Here is a 20233-nt window from a genome sequence, read left to right as displayed (position 1 = left end):
TAGCATTTCATTGTATATATAAACCACTTCTTCTTCCTTTTTTAAGAGACAAAAATCTTTTACTGTCAAGCACTATGCATCACCTGGAAACCACGCATTGTGAGGAGGTTGAGGCTGAGGTTCAGGGACTCAGAATCCAGCACCCAAAACTACATCAGACACGTGAGTCCTGCCAGGCGGAGAGGAGATCTTGCAGGACTCACAGGGGTATCAGAGGAGGGTAGCGCATCCCCTGATGGGAACTGCGGGGAGACCACATTACATGCCAGGCCACCCACAGCCACTGCCAGACCTCTCTGCTAGCTCCCGGCCTCCCATCACCGTCCGGCCCAGTGTGCAGTGCCCAGGGCCTGCCGTAGTCTCTTCTCCAGCACCAGGAACTCTTGGGACATGGATTGCCATGCTGTGGTCAGTCGCTCAGTCGTGTCTGACTCTTTGAGACCCCATGAATGTAGCCCGCCAGGCTCCTCTGTCCATGGGGAGTCTCCAGGCAAGAATACTGGAGGGGGTCGCCATGTCCTCCTCCAAGGGATCTTGTGAACCTAAGGATCAAACCCAGGTGTCCCACATGGCGGGTTGACTGTTCACCCTTGGAGCCATAAGCGAGGCCCTGGGACATGGATTATTTATTCCAAGTTCAGGAAAATATACATTTCGGTAAGAGCTCTACAGTGAATGGCTCTGTACTCTGGGAAGCTTCACTGCATTTAAGTAGGGACCGACATTCGTGGGAGCAGCTACGAGAATTCGCCTCCAATCACAGTCTGTGGCAGGGTTCTGAGCGCCAATCTGTGACTGCGCTGAACACATCCTCAGCAACACCCATGCAAGGACTAACTCTGAGAGGTGGAAAAGCAAACTCAAGCCTCAATGCTGAGTTCATTACAACTTCTCGAGAATCTCATCAACAGTCCATGCGGTATAGTTTCAAAAAGTAAGCATCTTAAGGTAAGCAGATAACTCTTTTAGAACCTCCAGTATATTTTCTGGCTATATTTATGTGGGGCTCTCTGTCTGCAATGGGTGGCCTGGAAGATGCTGTTCCTCAGGACAACATGTGATCACAGGACTTGGATGGCCCAGTGGGACTGAGGGGAGCTGAGTACTTGGGAGGAGGCTCCCTTCTGGTTTCAGTTGGAGACCAACTTCTAAGGCACAGTCCAGGGCCCTGCAGTCCTCTCCCCGTATCCTCTGGTGTAACACTTAATGTAGTCTTCCCCTTTATTCCTGAAGACCTCCTTGTCCCCTAAACGATGTTCTGCAGCTTCTATATCCAGTGGATCACCAAAATTCAAAGGATCAGTAAATAAAGAGTTTAGTCCCCAAACAGCATCCTTCAGCGTCCTTGTGGGGGCCCAGTCAGTGCCCTGAGACGTGTCTCGCCTTTTCCTGTGGACTTGGGGTGCCAGACCTGGGTCAAGCAGTTCACTTTGGGAGGCACCGTGTTGTATGCATCGAAAACTTCAGCTCCAAACTGAAATTTTCCAACCTGTTAGTAACCCTTATCTAGGGTGACAGCTGAAAGCAATGAAGCTCGCTTGGGTCGGAAAAATGCACTTTACACCTATAAGGTAAATTAGCTTCAAGTTCTATAACCTCTTTAACAAACAGCCTGTCTGTCACAGAAACCTGCCGAGTGGAGTCAGAGGCTGTGGGTGACACCCAGGACCTTTGAGACTGTCCTCGCGCTTCAGTTTGCTTGCCAGCGTCAGCATCACTGCGATATTTATCCTGGGCCTCTGGAGACAGGCAAGGCAGGCCAGTGCCCAGCACCACAGTGGGCAGGGGATGTTGAGACTCAGCCCCTCGCCTGTGCCACATCTTCTTTGTCCTTCATCTGTTGACAGACACAGGTTTTTTCCATATCTTGGCAGTTATAAATAATGCTGCTATGAACATTGCAGTGCATTTGTCTTTTTGAATTAGTGTTTTGGGTTTTTTTTTTTTTATATACACCAGGAGTGGAATTGCTGGATCATACGGTAATTCTATTTTTATTATTTTAGTAATCTCCTTACTGTTTTCCACAGTGGCTGCACCAAAGTACATTCCTGCCAACAGTGTAACAAGGTTCCCTTTTCTCCACATCCTTGCCAACATTTGTTATTTGTGTTCTTTAGGATGATAGCCATTCTGACAGGTATGAGGTGGTATCACATTGAGGTTTTGATTTGCATTTCCTAGATGATTGTCGAAGGTGAGCATCTTTTCATGTGCCTGTTCGCCACGTGCATTTCCTCTTTAGAAAATGTCTATTCAAGTCTACTGCTCATTTTTCAACTGAGGGTTTTTTTTTTTTTTTAATGTTGAGTTATATGAGCTCTTTATATATGTTGGATACTAACCCCTTATCAGTCATCAGATCAGATCAGATCAGTCACTCAGTCATGTCTGACTCTTTGCGACCCCATGAATCACAGTACGCCAGGCCTCCCTGTCCATCACCAGCTTCCGGAGTTCACCCAGACTCACGTCCCCTTCTCCTCCTGCCCCCAATCCCTCCCAGCATCAGAGTCTTCTCCAATGAGTCAACTCTTCGCATGAGGTGGCCAAAGTACTGGAGTTTCAGCTTTAGCATCATTCCTTCCAAAGAAATCCCAGGGCTGGTCTCCTTCAGAATGGACTGGTTGGATCTCCTTGCAGTCCAAGGGACTCTCAAGAGTCTTCTCCAACACCACAGTTCAAAAGCATCAATTCTTCGGTGCTCAGCCTTCTTCACAGTCCAACTCTCACATACATACATGACCACAGGAAAAACCATAGTCTTGACTAGATGGAACTTTGTTGGCAAAGTAATTTCTCTGCTTTTGAACATGCTATCTAGGTTGGTCATAACTTTCCTTCCAAGGAGTAAGTGTCTTTTAATTTCATGGCTGCAGTCACCATCTGCAGGGATTCTGGAGCCCAGAAAAATAAAGTCTGACACTGTTTCCACTGTTTCCCCATCTATTTCCCATGAAGTGGTGGGACTGGATGCCATGAGCTTCGTTTTCTGAGTGTTGAGCTTTAAGCCAGCTTTTTCACTCTCCTCTTTCACTTTCATCAAGAGGCTTTTTAGTTCCTCTTCACTTTCTGCCATAAGGGTGGTATCATCTGCATATCTGAGGTTATTGATATTTCTCCCGGCAATCTTGATTCCAGCTTGTGTTTCTTCCAGTCTAGCGTTTCTCATGATGTACTGTGCATATAAGTTAAATAAACAGGGTGACAGTATACAGCCTTGATGAACTCCTTTTCCTATTTGGAACCAGTCTGTTGTTCCATGTCCAGTTCTAACTGTTGCTTCTTGACCTGCATACAGATTTCTCAAGAGGCAGGTCAGGTGGTCTGGTATTCCCATCTCTTTCAGAATTTTCCACAGTTTATTGTGATCCACACAGTCAAAGGCTTTGGCATAGTCAATAAAGCAGAAAGAGATGTTTTTCTGGAACTCTCTTGCTTTTTCTATGATCCAGCAGATGTTGGCAATTTGATCTCTGGTTCCTCTGCCTTTTCTAAAACCAGCTTGAACATCAGGAAGTTCAAGGTTCACATATTGCTGAAGCCTGGTTTGGAGAATTTTGAGCATTACTTTACTAGCGTGTGAGATGAGTGCAATTGTGTGGTAGTTTGGCCATTCTTTGGCATTGCCTTTCTTTGGGATTGGAAGGAAAACTGACCTTTTCCAGTCCTGTGGCCACTGCTGAGTTTTCCAAATTTGCTGGCATATTGAGTGCAGCACTTTCACAGCATCCTCTTTCAGGATTTGGAATAGCTCAACTGGAACTCCGTCACCTCCACTAGCTTTGTTCATAGTGATTCTTTCTAAGGCCCGCTTGACTTCACATTCCAGGATGTCTGGCTCTAGGTCAGTGATCACACCATCATGATTATCTGGGTTGTGAAGATCTTTTTTGTACAGTTCTTCTGTGTATTCTTGCCATCTCTTCTTAATATCTTCTGCTTCTGTTAGGTCCATACCATTTCTGTGCTTTATCGAGCTCACCTTTGCATGAAATGTTCCTTTGGTATCTCTGATTTTCTTGAAGAGATCCCTAGTCTTTCCCATTCTGTTGTTTTCCACTATTTCTTTGCATTGATCGCTGAAGAAGGCTTTCTTATCTCTTCTTGCTATTCTTCGGAACTCTGCATTCAGATGTTTATATCTTTCCTTTTCTCCTTTGCTTTTCACTTCTCTTCTTTTCACAGCTATTTGTAAGGCCTCCCCAGACAGCCATTTTGCTTTTTTGCATTTCTTTTCTATGAAAATGGTCTTGATCCCTGTCTCCTGTACAATGTCACGAACCTCATTCCATAGTTCATCAGGCACTCTATCTATCAGATCTAGGCCCTTAAATCTATTTCTCACTTCCACTGTATAATCATAAGGGAACTAAGCCCGAGGCCAAGGGCGGCAGCGGGGAGGAGCAACCGCATGACTGAGGCCAGGGGCGGTGGCCGGGAGGACCAACCCTTCGTCCAAGGAGCAGTGGCTGCGCGGGCACAGGAGGGCCTAGAGGAGCTATCCCACATTCAAGGTCAGGAAGGGTGGTAGTGAGGAGATACCCCTCGTCCAAAGTAAGGAGCAATGGCTGTGCTTTGCTGGAGCAGCCATGAAGAGATACCCCACACCCAAGTAAGAGAAACCCAAGTAAGATGGTAGGTGTTGCAAGAGGGCATCAGAGGGCAAACACACTGAAACCATACTCACAGAAAACTAGTCAATCTAATCACACTAGGACCACAGCCTTGTCTAACTCAATGAAACTAAGCCATGCCCGTGGGGCAACCCAAGACGGGCAGGTCATGGTGGAGAGATTTGACAGAATGTGGTCCACTGGAGAAGGGAATGGCAAACCACTTCAGTATTCTTGCCTTGAGAACCCCATGAACAGTATGAAAAGGTAAAATGATAGGATACTGAAAGAGAAACTCCCCAGGTCAGTAGGTGCCCAATATGCTACTGGAGATGAGTGGAGAAATAACTCCAGAAAGAATGAAGGGATGGAGCCAAAGCAAAAAGAATACCCAGCTGTGGATGTGACTGGTGATAGAAGCAAGGTCCGATGCTGTAAAGAGCAATATTGCATAGGCACCTGGAATGTCAGGTCCATGAATCAAGGCAAATTCGAAGTGGTCAAACAAGTGATGGCAAAAGTGAATGTCGACATTCTAGGAATCAGCGAACTGAAATGGACTGGAATGGGTGAATGTAACTCAGATGACCATTATATCTAATACTGCAGGCAGGAATCCCTCAGAAGAAATGGAGTATCCATCATGGTCAACAAAAGAGTCCAAAATGCAGTACTTGGATGCAATCTCAAAAACGACAGATTGATCTCTGTTCGTTTCCAAGGCAAACCATTCAATATCACAGTAATCCAAGTCTATGCCCCAACCAGTAACTCTGAAGAAGCTGAAGTTGAATGGTTCTATGAAGACCTACAAGACCTTTTAGAACTAACACCCCAAAAAGGTGTCCTTTTCATTATAGGGGACTGGAATGCAAAAGTGGGAAGTCAAGAAACACCTGGAGTAACAGGCAAATTTGGCCTTGGAATACAGAATGAAGCAGGGCAAAGACTAATAGAGTTTTGCCAAGAAAATGCACTGGTCATAACAAACACCCTCTTACAACAACACAAGAGAAGACTCTATACATGAACATCACCAGATGGTCAACACTGAAATCAGATTGATTATATTCTTTGCAGCCAAAGATGGAGAAGCTCTATAGAATCAGCACAAACAAGACCAGGAGCTGACTGTGGCTCAGACCATGAACTCCTTATTGCCAAATTCAGACTTAAATTGAAGAAAGTATGGAAAACCACTAGACCATTCAGGTATGACCTAAATCAAATCCCTTATCAGTCATCATTTGCAAATATTTTCTCCCATTCAGTAGGTTGTCTTTTTGCTTTGTCGATGTTTTTTTTTTTTTTTATTCTTGATACTAATACATATAATCTGTATATTCAAAAACCTTATTGTTAGTAGAATTTTTTCACCTTTTCTGGTGTATAGAATGTCTTCTGTTTTTAGTTATTACTGCTTAACAAACCACCCCAAAGCTTAGAGGCTTGAAACAACAACCATTATTTGTTTTGCTTGTGTATCTGCAACTTAGGCAGGACTCAGTGAAGCCAGCTCACCTCTGCTCCATGCAGTGTTTGCTGGGGCAACTCAATGGAGTATGCAAATGGTGGGTTAGAGGATCTACTTTCAAGATGACGCACTTGCATTGCTGGCAAGCTAGTTCTGCCTGCCAGCCAGGAATTCAGCCCGGGCTGTGGACTAGGGCCTTTGGATCCCCTCCAAGGCTTCTTGGCCTTCCTCACGTCATGGTGTCTAGAAACTGAGGCAAGCCTCCAGAGGAGCAGGAAGCAGTATTCTCTTCTGTGACTTGGTCCTAGGAGTTACAGAGTATCACTTCTGGGTGTGGGCAGAGGTCACCCTGGCTTACGATGAGGGGATGTAGGCACTACCTCTCGCTGGTGTGACTGTCACAGTCATATCATAGGAGCTTATGTGGGATGACAGATACTGTCATGGCCACTTTTTAGAAAGTACAATTTGTCAAATTACTAAAGGGGAGAAAGTATTTCAAAATTTCCTTATCAGATCAGATCAGATCAGTCACTCATTCGTGTCCGACTCTTTGCGATCCCATGAATCGCAGCACACCAGGCCTCCCTGAGAAACGGCTAAAATTAGAAAGATTTGAATTTGAATCCTGACTGTAATACTTACTTTCTCTGCATCTATGGACATTTCACTTAGTCTTTTAAAAACTATTTGTTAAAGGGAAATACTGATATACAATGCCTAGAGCTTGTACCTGACTCATATTAAATAGTCAATAAATGATCATTTCTAAAAAAAACAAGTATGACTGGGATACCAATGTTCATATTGTTCCAGAAGTTCTAGCCCAGTGATTTTCAAGTTTAGTTTTGAAAGTAGAACCCGTTTCCCCTCATAACTCTTTTGCAAAGCGATTAGAAAACCAACAAACGCTTAGCTCTTATTTTTGAAGCAAGATTGGGTGTCTGGAGCTCTCCCTGCTCATGTACTTTACTTCCCATGACGGAGCTGGAGACATCTGCTCAGATGTTTCAGTCCATATGATAACATGGGAAAGGAAAATACTTGGTATAGTTATTGGATAAGCTGTGAAACATTTATCTTCCCCACACCTGACAATATGATTGTCTGTGTAGAAAACTAAAAACAACTTAAAAACTAGTGGAACTGACAAAAATAATTAAGTATACAATTCATATTCATATATATATATATACACATGTGAATATATAGGAAGATCCACAGAATTCTTATATTAATTCACTCAGCAGATATTTATGTGTAAAAGTGAAAGTTGCTCAGTTGTGTCCAACTCTTTGTGACCCCATGGACTATACAGTCTATGGAATTCTCCAGGCCACAATACTGGAGTGGGTAGCTGTTCCCTTCTTCAGGGGAACTTCCCAACCCAGGGATTGAACCCAGGTCTCCACATTGCAGGCGGATTCTTTACCAGCTGAGCCACCAGGGAAGCCCTATTTACATGCAGGTATGTGCTTGTAACGGGGGATACAGTGGTGAAAGGGATGGGCAGGTGTCTGCTGTTGGACTTATGCTCTGATGGAGAAGGCGTGTGCTCAACTAACTACAGATCAATATCATTATTGGAGAGCAAATAGCACTTATTTGTTTACTTTTCATTGCTTTTCCACTCTCCCCACTGAGGGAGTAAATTTTATATAGGAAAAAAGGTAAATGGCTGAGATAACAAATAAAAGAGGCTGAGGAAGAGTCTCTAGAAGGAAGATTTAGGCTGAAACCCAAAAGATTGGAATGAGTGAAGGGTGTCAGGAGAGCAGCTGAGGCAGAGAAAAGAGTGAGGGCTGCATTTCTGAGCTGAGGAGACACTTGGTATAACCAGAAACTAAAGAACAGCAGACTGTGGCCTAGTGAGTTAAGGGAGGGTGGAGAAGATGGGGAGGAGATGCAGCAAGGGCCAATCAGATGGCAGAGAACTCTACAGGCCAGGGGAAGAAATGTTAATGATATTTACTGCACCCTGAATCCAAGGAATGGTTACAAGTAGGCCAGGGGGTGGGGTGGGATCACAGGATGACTCAGCATTTTAATGCAGCTCTCTGTCTCTGTGTCAGGAGTGGACTCCAGCAGGGAGACCATCAGCAGGTCACTAGGACATCAGGAGCAGTCATGTGGCTTTGGTGAGGTGAGAAGTGCAGATAGCAAGAAGTGGAAAAATCCAAGCTCACATGTGGGAAGTACAAATGGCAAAAACTTGAAAAATCATACTTTGGTTTTGAAGGAAAGAGAGTAGTATCATTGTAAGGTTTCTTAACTTCCAAAGAAATCTGATCTACTCTCATGGACATGCAACCCTAGTGAGACAGTGAGCAGAGAGGACCTGAATGAGACCTTTTCCAGGTGGAAATGGTCTAAATTAAGTCGGTAGAAGTTATGAAGAACGTGGTCTACAATCCCAGTCAGGCTTTGGATTCCAAACTTGAGTGCTCTACTCTAAGGGAAGATTCAAAGCACCAATTTTTATGCTGATTAATATGAGAGTGCAGCTTTTCAGTCTGGGGGTCACAACTGAAGTGAAACCCTAGACTTGGCCTGAAACATCCCCTGTGGTGATTAGTCAGGGCAAAGGAAGGGACTTTGTAATACAACACTTCCGGCTACTCTCTGAATCCCTTTACTGGAAGATGGTGGATAACTTTATTCTCTGATCCCTTTCAGGAGTCAAGCAGATCTAGTTTTTTGAACTATCATTTTCATTTAATAAAGTTCACATAAGGTACATATTTCAACAAGCAAAACTATAAACTCCTTTCCCTAGCAGCTGATTTGTGTGCATTGTATTTGTATTAGCAGGTGGAATACACTAGGGACCCTGAGTTTTCATTGGATCGGTGACAACATGATTTGACTAACTGGATAATCTAGTTATTATTCAAGGTATTACCTCTTTATACTACAATGTTCTCATCTATAGAAGTGGTGGACTAGATAATAGGTAACATACACTAACTACTTTCTATAGTAAATTGTGTTTTTGTGAACGGCAAGCTAAAGATAAGAATTTGCACCTCATGCATCTTTGTACCCTATATGTATGATCTCAAATACATAAGGGAAAAATGTCACCAGTACAGTCTTCCCTCAGTATCTGGGATATTGATTGTAGTACCCTTGAAGATACCCAAATCCACAGATACCCACATCCCTTATGAAATGGTATAATATTTGCATATAACCTATGCACATCCACATACACCATAAATTATCTTTAGTTTACTTGTAATGCCTAATACAATGTAAATGTTACAAAAAGAACTGCCTGTGTTAAGCATTTTCAATTTTTTCTTTCTGTTACTTTCTGGATTTTTTTTTATGTTTTCAATGTGAGGTTGATTGATATCAAGGAAACTGACGGATATGAAGGGCTCACTGTACAAGGAGAAATCAGCAAATTCACATTCACAGTGGGACATTGTAAAGGTTCTTTTCCAGGAAATAGATTGATCAAATAGACAAAAAATTGGTGAAGATATGAAAGGCTTGAGCATATAGTTTACATGCTTGATATAAAGGGGTTTTATAGAACGTCCTAGCCAATAAATAGACACACATTACTTGCAAACTCTCATAAAATATTCATTAAAGTTGATGATTCCATAAGTCACAAATATTTTCAACCAACTGGAAACACTCTATAGCACTCTCTGGTGACAATTGTAAAAGACAAAAGAAGGGAAGAAAAAGGAAACAAAATTAGCCAATCTCTCCCCTCACCCCATATATTTGAAAACAAAACAAAACAAACACACACTTATTCTAGGAACTTAACCAGCAATTAATTCCCTGCATCAAATTCCTTGGTGCTTAAAATAAACAGAAACTTCTTCTGTCCTGCACCTACTCTTGACTGACTATTGTTTACATTAAAACACAGGAACTCCTGTTCAGTTGTATACTATGAATAAATCAAAACCCAACATATGAATTGGTAGAAGACATTTGTTACTCACAAAGCCAACCAAGGATCAATACTGATAATATATACAGAACTAGGAATCAGTGAAAAAAACCCAAATAACAAAATTGAAAATGTGAACAGGTAGAAAACCCAAACAGCATAAGCACACATGAAAAGCGGCTAAATTTCCATAGCAACCGGAGAAATGCAAAATAAATTACATCATTAATTGTTTAAATTAAATTGGCAAAAACTAAAAAATTACATGTTGGTGAATATGGAGGAAAACAATAGCTCTGACAAAGTATTCTGGTTAAAATGTAACTGATAGCATGAAACACAAATTGAAAAGGTCAATTAAATGTGAGGATACACATACTGTATGTCCAGCAGTTGCATTCCTATTACTATATTGAGAGAACTGCTAATATTGCATAAAGAATTCACATTGTTTTAATGGCAAAAAAAAAAATGTTGATAAAACATAATGACGATCTACCAACCAGAAAATCAATAAGTAAATTGTGCTTTATTCATTATATATCTTTTAAATTAAAGAAAAAAAATCTGTAAATCATGGACAAATCCTGAAAATACTGATGAATAAAAAAGCAAGTTATAGAAGGATGTACAGAGTAAGCTACTTAATAGTGTTTACAGACCATAAATTTGCCCTGAAAACTGTGAATGTGAATGAGAAGGATATTGTTAACTTCAACAATAACTGATTTATTTTATTTCTTTAAAAAATTATGAGTCAAATAAGAAACAATATCAATGTATAGGCTGGATGGTGGGTTCAAGAATGTTACACTCTACACATCAGTAATGCTTAAAATTCTCTAAGCTAGTATGTGAATTGAGAACTTCACGTATGTGAAGAATCAACAATACACGAATTGAGAACTTCCAGGTGTTCAAGCAGGATTTAGAAAAGGCAGAGGAACCAGAGATCAAATTGCCAACATCTGTTGGATCATAGAAAAAGCAAGACAATTCCACAAAAACATCTACTTCTGCTTCATTGACTACGCTAAAGCCTTTGACTATGTGGATCACAACAAACTGTAGAAAATTCCGAAAGAGATGGGAATACCAGACCACCTTACCTGCCTCCTGAGAAATCTGTATGCAGGTCAAGAAGCAACAGAACCAAACATGGAACAACAGACTGGTTCCAAATCGGGAAAGGAATACTTCAAGGCTTTATATTGCAATCCTGATTACTTAACTTTTATGCAGAGAACATCTTGCAAAATGCTGGGCTGAATGAAGCACAAACTGGAATCAAGATTCCCTGCTGAAATATCAATAACCTCAGATATGAGACGATACCACCCTTATGGCAGAAAGTGAGGAAGAACTAAAGAGCCTCTTGATGAAAGTGAAAGAGGAGAGTGAAAAAGTTGGCTTAAAATTCAACATTCAAAAAACGAAGATCACGATATCTAGTCCCATCACTTCATGGCAAATAGATGGGGAAACAGTGGAAACAGTGACAGACTTTCTTCTCTTGGGCTCCAAAATCACTGCAGATGGTGACTGCAGCCACGAAATTAAAAGACACTTGCTTCTTGGAAAAAAGCTATGACAAACCTAGACAGCATATTAAAAACATTACTTTGCTGACAAATGTCCATCTGGTCAAAGCTATGGTTTTTCCATTACTGGTTTTTCCAGTAATCATGTATGGATGAAGAGTTGGACATAAAGAAAGCTGATGAAGACCATAAAGAAAGGAGAAGAATTGATGTTTTTAAACTGTGGTGTTGGAGAACTTGAGATTCCCTCGGACTGCAAGGAGATCAAACCAGTCAATCCTCAAGGAAATCCGTCCTGAAAAATTACTGGAAGGACTGATGCTGAAGCTGAAGCGCCAATACATTGGCCACCTGATGCAAAGAGCTGACTCCTTAGAAAAGACCCTGATGTTGGGAAAGACTGAAGGCAGGAGGAGAAGGGGATGACAGAGGATAAGATGGTTGGATGGTATCACCAACTCGATAGACATGAGTTTGAGCAAGCTCCAGGAGTTGGTGATGGACAGGGAAGCCTGGGGTGCTGCAGTCCATGGGGTTTCAAAGAGTGAGACATGACTGAGCAACTGAACTGAACTGAACTGAACACTTCAGTATATTTGGAATTTGTGAAGTTTAAACAAATAAGAGAAATAATTCTAATAAAGTTATGAGACTATAATTGTCATTAATAATAGCAGAAGAAAAAGAAAACACCATTCTGAGATACTATGAAAAATGAAGGAATAATGAATGCTCACCAATGCCTAACTTTGCACAGGGAACAAAGTTAGGCTTTACCTATTGTGATTGATCAGTGTTTTGGTTTTATTTTTAGTTGGGGGACTAAAAGAATATGTGTTCTTATTCACCAATAAAAGGTATTAGGCACCAAGAAACTGAAAAGTTAATGAAATGTATTATATCATAGACAAAAACATCTGTGTATGGATCAGAACTACTTTCCCTGGGACAGTTTTCACAGTACTAATTTGGTTTGTGGGTTTCCAAGATAGAGCCATGGTCATGAAAACTAGCTTTGCAGTTAAAAAATTTTAGTGTTTAAGAATCAGGAGAGTCACTTCAATTTTTTAAACTTGATTACATAACAGTAATATAAATATAATAATACAAATGAAAGCACTCTGTAAAGTGAAGGCAAACACTTATGAAATGTGTTATCTCAGAGCGTGTTCAGTCACCAAGTCATATCCAACTCTTTGCAACCCTATGGACTGTGGCAAGCCAGGCCACAGATGGTCCCTCACCATCTCCCAGAGTTTGACCAAGGTCATGCCCACTGAATCAGTGATGCCATCCAACCATCTCATCCTATATTGCCCTCTTCTCCTTCTGCTTTCAATCTTTCCCAACATCAGGGTCTTTTCCAGTGAGTCAGCTGTTTGCATCAGGTGGCCAAAGTATTGGAACTTCAGCTTCAGCATCACTCCTTCCAATGAGTATTCAAGGTTGATTTCCTTTAGGATGGACTGGTTTGATTTCCTTGCTGTCCAAGGGACTTTCAAGGTTCTTCTAAAGCGCCAAAGTTCAAAAGCATCAATTCTTCGGCACTCTGCCTTCTTTATGGTCCAACTCACATCCGTACGTGACTACTGGAAAGATCATAGCCTTGACTATATGGACCTTTGTCAGCAAAGTGATGTCTTTGCTTTTTCATACACTAGGTTTGTCATTGCTTTCCTGCCAAGAAGCAATGGTCTTCTAATTTCATGGCTGCAGTCAGCATCTGCAGTGATATTAGAGCCCAAGAAGAGGAAATCTGTCACTGATTTCCACTTTTTTCCCACTGATTTTCCACTGATTCTACTGTCCACTTTTTCCCCTTCTATTTGCCATGAAGTAATAGGACCTGATGCCACGATCTTATTTTTTTTTTTAATACTGAGTTTTAAGCTGGATTTTTCACTCTCCTCTTTCACCCTCATCAAAAGGCTCTTTAGTTCTTCTCTTTCTGCCATTAGAGTAGTATCATCTGCATATCTGAGGTTGTTGATATTTCTCTAGCAATCTTGATTCCAGCTTGTAACTCATCTGGCCTGGCATTTCACAAGATGTGCTCTGCATATAAGCTAAAGAAACAGGGTGACAATGAGCAGCCTTGTCATACTCCTTTCTCAGTTTTGAACCAGTCAGTTGTTTCATGTAAGGTTCTTACTGTTGCTTCTTGACCTGCATACAGGTTTCTCAGTAGTTAATTCGAACTTCTATAGCTGAGCTGATGTGAATCTGTTTCAAAGGCCATCCGAATCACATTTGTTTTATTCTATTCAACCTGTAATGTTGAATGTCTGCTCCTGTTAAAATACTCAAGAGTTTTATCTTGCTAGGGCAATGGAGTAGCAAAGTAGGGTGATGAACCTGTTGCCAGGCTCCAAAGCTCATAAAACAGTAACCTATAAATTGGTTAAGAGTAGATTAAGTCTGCTGAATACTTGTTGTAACAGAAACTGTGCTAAGAGTTTTTGTTTAATCCTTAAAATACCAGTTTTAAAATCCATTCTATTATACTCTCCAGATTTTACATGAAGAACTGAAGTTTAGAAAAATAAAGTAACTTGTCCAAGTTCACATGAGTAGATCAGAGGCAGAGCTGAGGTTTGGAGCCAGTTCTGTTGGATTCTAGAACCTATTTCTCATTTCTAGGTCACCTCTTACTGATATGGGATCTAAAGACATGAAGCCGGAGAAGGCAATGTCACCCCACTCCAATACTCTTGCCTGGAAAATCCCATGGGCGGAGGAGACTGGTAGGCTGCAGTTCATGGGATCGAGAAGAGTTGGACACGACTGAGTGACTTCACTTTCACTTTTCACTTTCATGCATTGGAGAAGGAAATGGCAACCCACTCCAGTGTTCTCACCTGGAGAAATCCAGGGACGAGGGAGCCTGGTGGGCTGCCCTCTATGGGGTCTCACAGAGTCGGATATGACTGAAGCAACTTAGCAGCAGCAGCAGACATGAAGCAGAGAACATAATTTCTAGTCCAATTAGATCTGCGAATATTTTTATGCCTAAAAGACTAATGAATCATAGCCATAAAACTATAAAATTTAATACTGAAGAAGAATTCAGATATCACCCTTAGTTTATTCTTTTACTTATTTACATACTCATGTGTTTATAGATGTCTATTGATCAATATTTATCAAAGTGGCTAATGTTAAAAGATAAAAGAATAAAATTAAATAATAAATAAGAATTCTTCTTAAGTACTGATCCCCTGGAGAAGGGAATGGCTACCCACTCCAGTATTCTTGCCTGGAGAATCCCATGGACAGAGGAGCCTGGTGGGCTACAGTCCATGGGGTTGCAAAGGGTCAGGCATGACTGAGTGACTGAACAAGAACAACAAGGTGAGATTTTATGCTTTCATGGCTCTAATAGGTATTATAGGTACAAAGATGCATGAGGTGCAAATTCTTATCTTTAGCTTGCCGTTCACAAAAACACAATTTACTATAGAAAGTTTTTAGTGTATGTTACCTATTATCTAGTCCACCACTTCTATAGATGAGAAAATTGTAGTATAAAGAGGTAATACCTTGAATAATAACTAGATTATCCAGTTAGTCAAATCATATTGTCACCGATCCAATGAAAACTTGGGGTCCCTAGTGTATTCCACCTGCTAATACAAATACAATGCACACAAATCAGCTGCTAGGGAAAGGAGTTTATAGTTTTGCTTGTTGAAATATGTACCTTATGTGAACTTTATTAAATGAAAACGATAGTTCAAAAACTAGATCTGTTTGACTCCTGAAAGGGATCAGAGAATAAAGTTATCCACCATCTTCCAGTAAAGGGATTCAAAGAGTAGCTGGAAGTGTTGTATTACAAAGTCCCTTCCTTTGCCCTGACTAATCACCACAAGGGATGTTTCAGGCCAAGTCTAGGGTTTCACTTCAGTTGTGATCCCCAAACTGAAAAGCTGCACTCTCATATTAATCGGCATAAAAATTGGTGCCTTGAATCTTCCCTTAGAGTAGAGCACTCAAGTTTGGAATCCAAAGCCTGACTGGGATTGTAGACCACGTTCTTCATAACTTCTACCGACTTAATTTAGACCTGGAAAAGGTCTCATTCAGGTCCTCTCTGCTCACTGTCTCACTAGGGTTGCATGTCCATGAGGGTAGATCAGATTTCTTTGGAAGTTAAGAAACCTGACAATGATACTACTCTCTTTCCTTCAAAACCAAAGTATGATTTTTCAAGTTTTTGCCATTTGTACTTCCCACATGTGAGCTTGGATTTTTCCACTTCTTGCTATCTGCACTTCTCACCTCGCCAAACTTGCTATCTGCACTTCTCACCTCACCAAAGCCACATGACTGCTCCTGATGTCCTAGTGACCTGCTGATGGTCTCCCTGCTGGAGTCCACTCCTGACACAGAGACAGAGAGCTGCATTAAAATGCTGAGTCATCCTGTGATCCCACCCCACCCCCTGGACTCCTTGTAACCATTCCTTGGCTTCAGGGTGCAGTAAATATCATTAACATTTCTTCCCCTGGCCTGTAGAGTCCTCTGCCATCTGATTGGCCCTTGCTGCATCTCCTCCCCATCTTCTCCACCCTCCCTTAACTCACTAGGCCACAGTCTGCTGTTCTTTAGTTTCTGGTTATACCAAGTGTCTCCTCAGCTCAGAAATGCAGCCCTCACTCTTTTCTCTGCCTCAGCTGCTCTCCTGACACCCTTCACTCATTCCAATCTTTTGGGTTTCAGCCTAAATCTTCCTTCTAGAGACTCTTCCTCAGCCTCTTTTATTTATCTTAGCCACTTACCTTTTTTCCTATATAAAATTTACTCCCTCAGTGGGGAGAGTGGAAAAGCAATGAAAAGTAAACAAATGAGTGCTATTCGCTCTCCAATAATGATATTGATCTGTAGTTAGTTGAGCACACGCCTTCTCCATCAGAGCATAAGTCCAACAGCAGAGACCTGTCCATCCCTTTCACCACTGTATCCCCCGTTACAAGCACATACCTGCATGTAAATAGGGCTTCCCTGGTGGCTCAGCTGGTAAAGAATCCGCCTGCAATGTGGAGACCTGGGTTTAATCCCTGGGTTGGGAAGTTCCCCTGAAGAAGGGAACAGCTACCCACTCCAGTATTGTGGCCTGGAGAATTCCATAGACTGTATAGTCCATGGGGTCACAAAGAGTTGGACACAACTGAGCAACTTTCACTTTTACACATAAATATCTGCTGAGTGAATTAATATAAGAATTCTGTGGATCTTCCTATATATTCACATGTATATATATATGAATATGAATTGTATACTAATTATTTTGTCAGTTCCATTAGTTTTTAAGTTGTTCTCAGTTTTCTACACAGACAATCATATTGTCAGGAGTAGGGAAGATAAATGTTTCACAGCTTATCCAATAACTATACCAAGTATTTTCCTTTCCCATGTTATCATATGGACTGAAACATCTGAGCAGATGTCTCCAGCTCCGTCATGGGAAGTAGAGTACACCAGCAGGGAGAGCTCCAGAGCCCCAGTCTTGCTTCAAAAATAAGAGCTAAGCTTTTGTTGGTTTTCTAATTGCTTTGCAAAAGAGTTATGAGGGGAAATGGGTTCTACTCTCAAAACTAAACTTGAAAATCACTGGGCTAGAACTTCTGAAACAATATGAACAGTGGTATCCCAGTCATCCTTGTTTTTTTTAGAAATGATCATTTATTGACTATTTAATGTGAGTCAGGTACAAACTCTAGGCATTGTATATCAATATTTCCCTTTAACAAATAGTTTTTAAAAGACTAAGTGAAATGTCCATAGACGCAGAGAAAGTAAGTATTACAGTCAGGATTCAAATTCAAATCTTTCTAATTCTAGCCGTTTCTCATAATTACAAAGTTAAATAAGGCCTTATATAAGGAGATTTTGAAATACTTTCTCCCCTTTAGTAATTTGACAAATTGTACTTTCTAAAAAATGGCCACAACAGTATCTCTCATCCCACATAAGCTCCTAGGACGTGACTGTGACAGTCACATCAGCGAGAGGTAGTACCTACGTCCCCTCATCGTAAGCCAGGGTGACCTCTGCCCACACCCAGAAGTGATACTCTGTAACTCCTAGGACCAAGTCACAGAAGAGAATACTGCTTCCTGCTCCTCTGGAGGCTTGCCTCAGTTTCTAGACACCATGACGTGAGGAAGGCCAAGAAGCCTTGGAGGGGATCCAAAGGCCCTAGTCCACAGCCCGGGCTGAATTCCTGGCTGGCAGGCAGAACCAGCTTGCCAGACATGCAAGTGCATCATCTTGAAAGTAGATCCTCTAAACCACCGTTTGCATACTGCTTTGAGTTGCCCCAGCAAACACTGCATGGAGCAGAGGTGAGCTGGCTTCACTGAGTCCTGCCTAAGTTGCAGATACACAAGGAAAACAAATAATGGTTGTTGTTTCAAGCCGCTAAGCTTTGGGGTGGTTTGTTAAGCAGTAATAACTAAAACAGAAGACATTCTATACACCAGAAAAGGTGAAAAAATTCTACTAACAATAAGGTTTTTGAATATACAGATTATATGTATTAGTATCAAGAATAAAAAAAACATCGACAAAGCAAAAAGACAACCTACTGAATGGGAGAAAATATTTGCAAATGGTATGACTGATAAGGGGTTAATATCCAACATATATAAACAGCTCATATAACTCAACATAAAAAAAGAAAAACTCAGTTAAAAAATGAGCAGTAGGACTGAAAAGACATTTTCCAAAGAGGAAATGCAGGTGGCCCACAGGCACATGAAAAGATGCTCACCTTCGACAATCATCTAGGAAATGCAAATCAAAACCTCAATGAGATACCACCTCACACCTGTCAGAATGGCTATCATCCAAAAGAACACAAATAACAAATGTTGGCAAGGATGTGGAGAAAAGGGAACCTTGTTACACTGTTGGCAGGAATGTACTTTGGTGCAGCCACTGTGGAAAACAGTAAGGAGATTACTAAAAAAATAAAAATATTTTACAGTATGATCCAGCAATTCCACTCCTGGTGTATACCAAAACAAAACACCAATTCAAAAAGACAAATGCACTGCAATGTTCATAGCAGCATTATTTATAACTGCCAAGATATGGAAACAACCTAAGTGTTGGGCAACAGATGAAGGACAAAGAAGATGTGGCACAGGTGAGGGGCTGAGTCTCAACATCCCCTGCCCACCGTGGTGCTGGGCACTGGCCTGCCTTGCCTGTCTCCGGACGCCCAGGATAAATATCGCAGTGATGCTGACGCTGGCAAACAAACTGAAGCGCGAGGACAGTCTCAAAGGTCCTGAGTGTCACCCACAGCCTCTGACTCCACTCGGCGGTTTCTGTGACAGACAGGCTGTTTGTTAAAGATGTTGCAGAACTTGAGGCTAATTTACCTTATAGGTGTAAAGTGCATTTTTCCGACCCAAGCGAGCTTCATTGCTTTCAGCTGTCACCCTAGATAAGGGTTACTAACAGGTTGGAAAATTTCAGTTTGGAGCTGAAGTTTTCGATGCATACAACACGGTGCCTCCCAAAGTGAACTGCTTGACCCAGGTCTGGCACCCCAAGTCCACAGGAAAAGGCGAGATATGTCTCAGGGCACTGACTGGGCCCCCACAAGGACGCTGAAGGATGCTGTTTGGGGACTAAACTCTTTGTTTACTGATCCTTTGAATTTTGGTGATCCACTGGATATAGAAGCTGCAGAACATCATTTAGGGGACAAGGAGGTCTTCTGGAATAAAGGGGAAGACTACATTAAGCGTTATACCAGAGGATATGGGGAGAGGACTGCAGGGCCCTGGACTGTGCCTTAGAAGTTGGTCTCCAACTGAAACCAGAAGGGAGCCTCCTCCCAAGTACTCAGCTCCCCCCAGTCCCATTGGCCATCCAAGTCCTGTGATCACATGTTGTCCTGAGGAACAGCATCTTCCAGGCCACCCATTGCAGACAGAGAGCCCCACATAAATATAGCCAGAAAATATATTTGGGGTTCTAAAAGAGTTATCTGCTTACCTTAAGATGCTTATTTTTTGAAACTATACCGCATGGACTGTTGATGAGATTCTCGAGAAGTTGTAATGAACTCAGCATTGAGGCTTGAGCTTGCTTTTCCTCCTCTCAGAGTTAGTCCTTGCATGGGTGTTGCTAAGGATGTGTTCAGCGCAGTCACAGATTGGCACTCAGAACCCTGCTACAGACTGTGATTGGAGGCGAATGCTCGTAGCTGCTGCCACGAATGTCGCCCCTACTTAAATGCAGTGAAGCTTCCCAGAGTACAGAGCCATTCACTGTAGAGCTCTTACTGCAATGCGTATTTTCCTGAATTTGGAAGAAATAATCCATGTCCCAGGGCTTCCCTTATGGCTCCGAGGGTGAAGAGTCAACCCTCCATGCGGGACACCTGGGTTTGATCCTTAGGTTCAGAAGATCCCTTGGAGGAGGGCATGGCGACCCCCTCCAGTATTCTTGCCTGGAGACTCCCCATGGACAGAGGAGCCTGGCGGGCTACATTCATGGGGTCTCAAAGAGTCAGACACGACTGAGCGACTGACCACAGCACGGCAATCCATGTCCCAAGAGTTCCTGGTGCTGGAGAAGAGACTACGGCAGGCCCTGGGCACTGCACACTGGGCCGGACGGTGATGGGAGGCCGGGAGCCAGCAGAGAGGTCTGGCAGTGGCTGTGG

The 20233-nt window shown here is 42.0% G+C and overlaps 2 pseudogenes; one reads left to right on the top strand and one right to left on the bottom strand.

Annotated features, from left to right (window-relative positions):
• Window positions 1–1148: 1148 nt before the first annotated feature.
• LOC147352776 (NEDD8-conjugating enzyme UBE2F-like) lies at window positions 1149–1715 on the bottom strand (annotated as a pseudogene).
• A 17080-nt stretch (window positions 1716–18795) lies between these two features.
• Window positions 18796–19361, top strand: LOC147352775 (NEDD8-conjugating enzyme UBE2F pseudogene; annotated as a pseudogene).
• Window positions 19362–20233: the final 872 nt, after the last annotated feature.

Source organism: Bos grunniens, chromosome 19 (assembly GCF_055505025.1).
Source record: "Bos grunniens cultivar Pamir isolate PY7600 chromosome 19, Bosgru_T2T1.0, whole genome shotgun sequence".
In the NCBI taxonomy this organism is placed as follows: domain Eukaryota; kingdom Metazoa; phylum Chordata; class Mammalia; order Artiodactyla; family Bovidae; genus Bos; species Bos grunniens.
The sequence above is the reverse complement of the archived record's forward strand: the minus strand, read 5'-3'. Positions and strand labels throughout refer to the sequence as shown.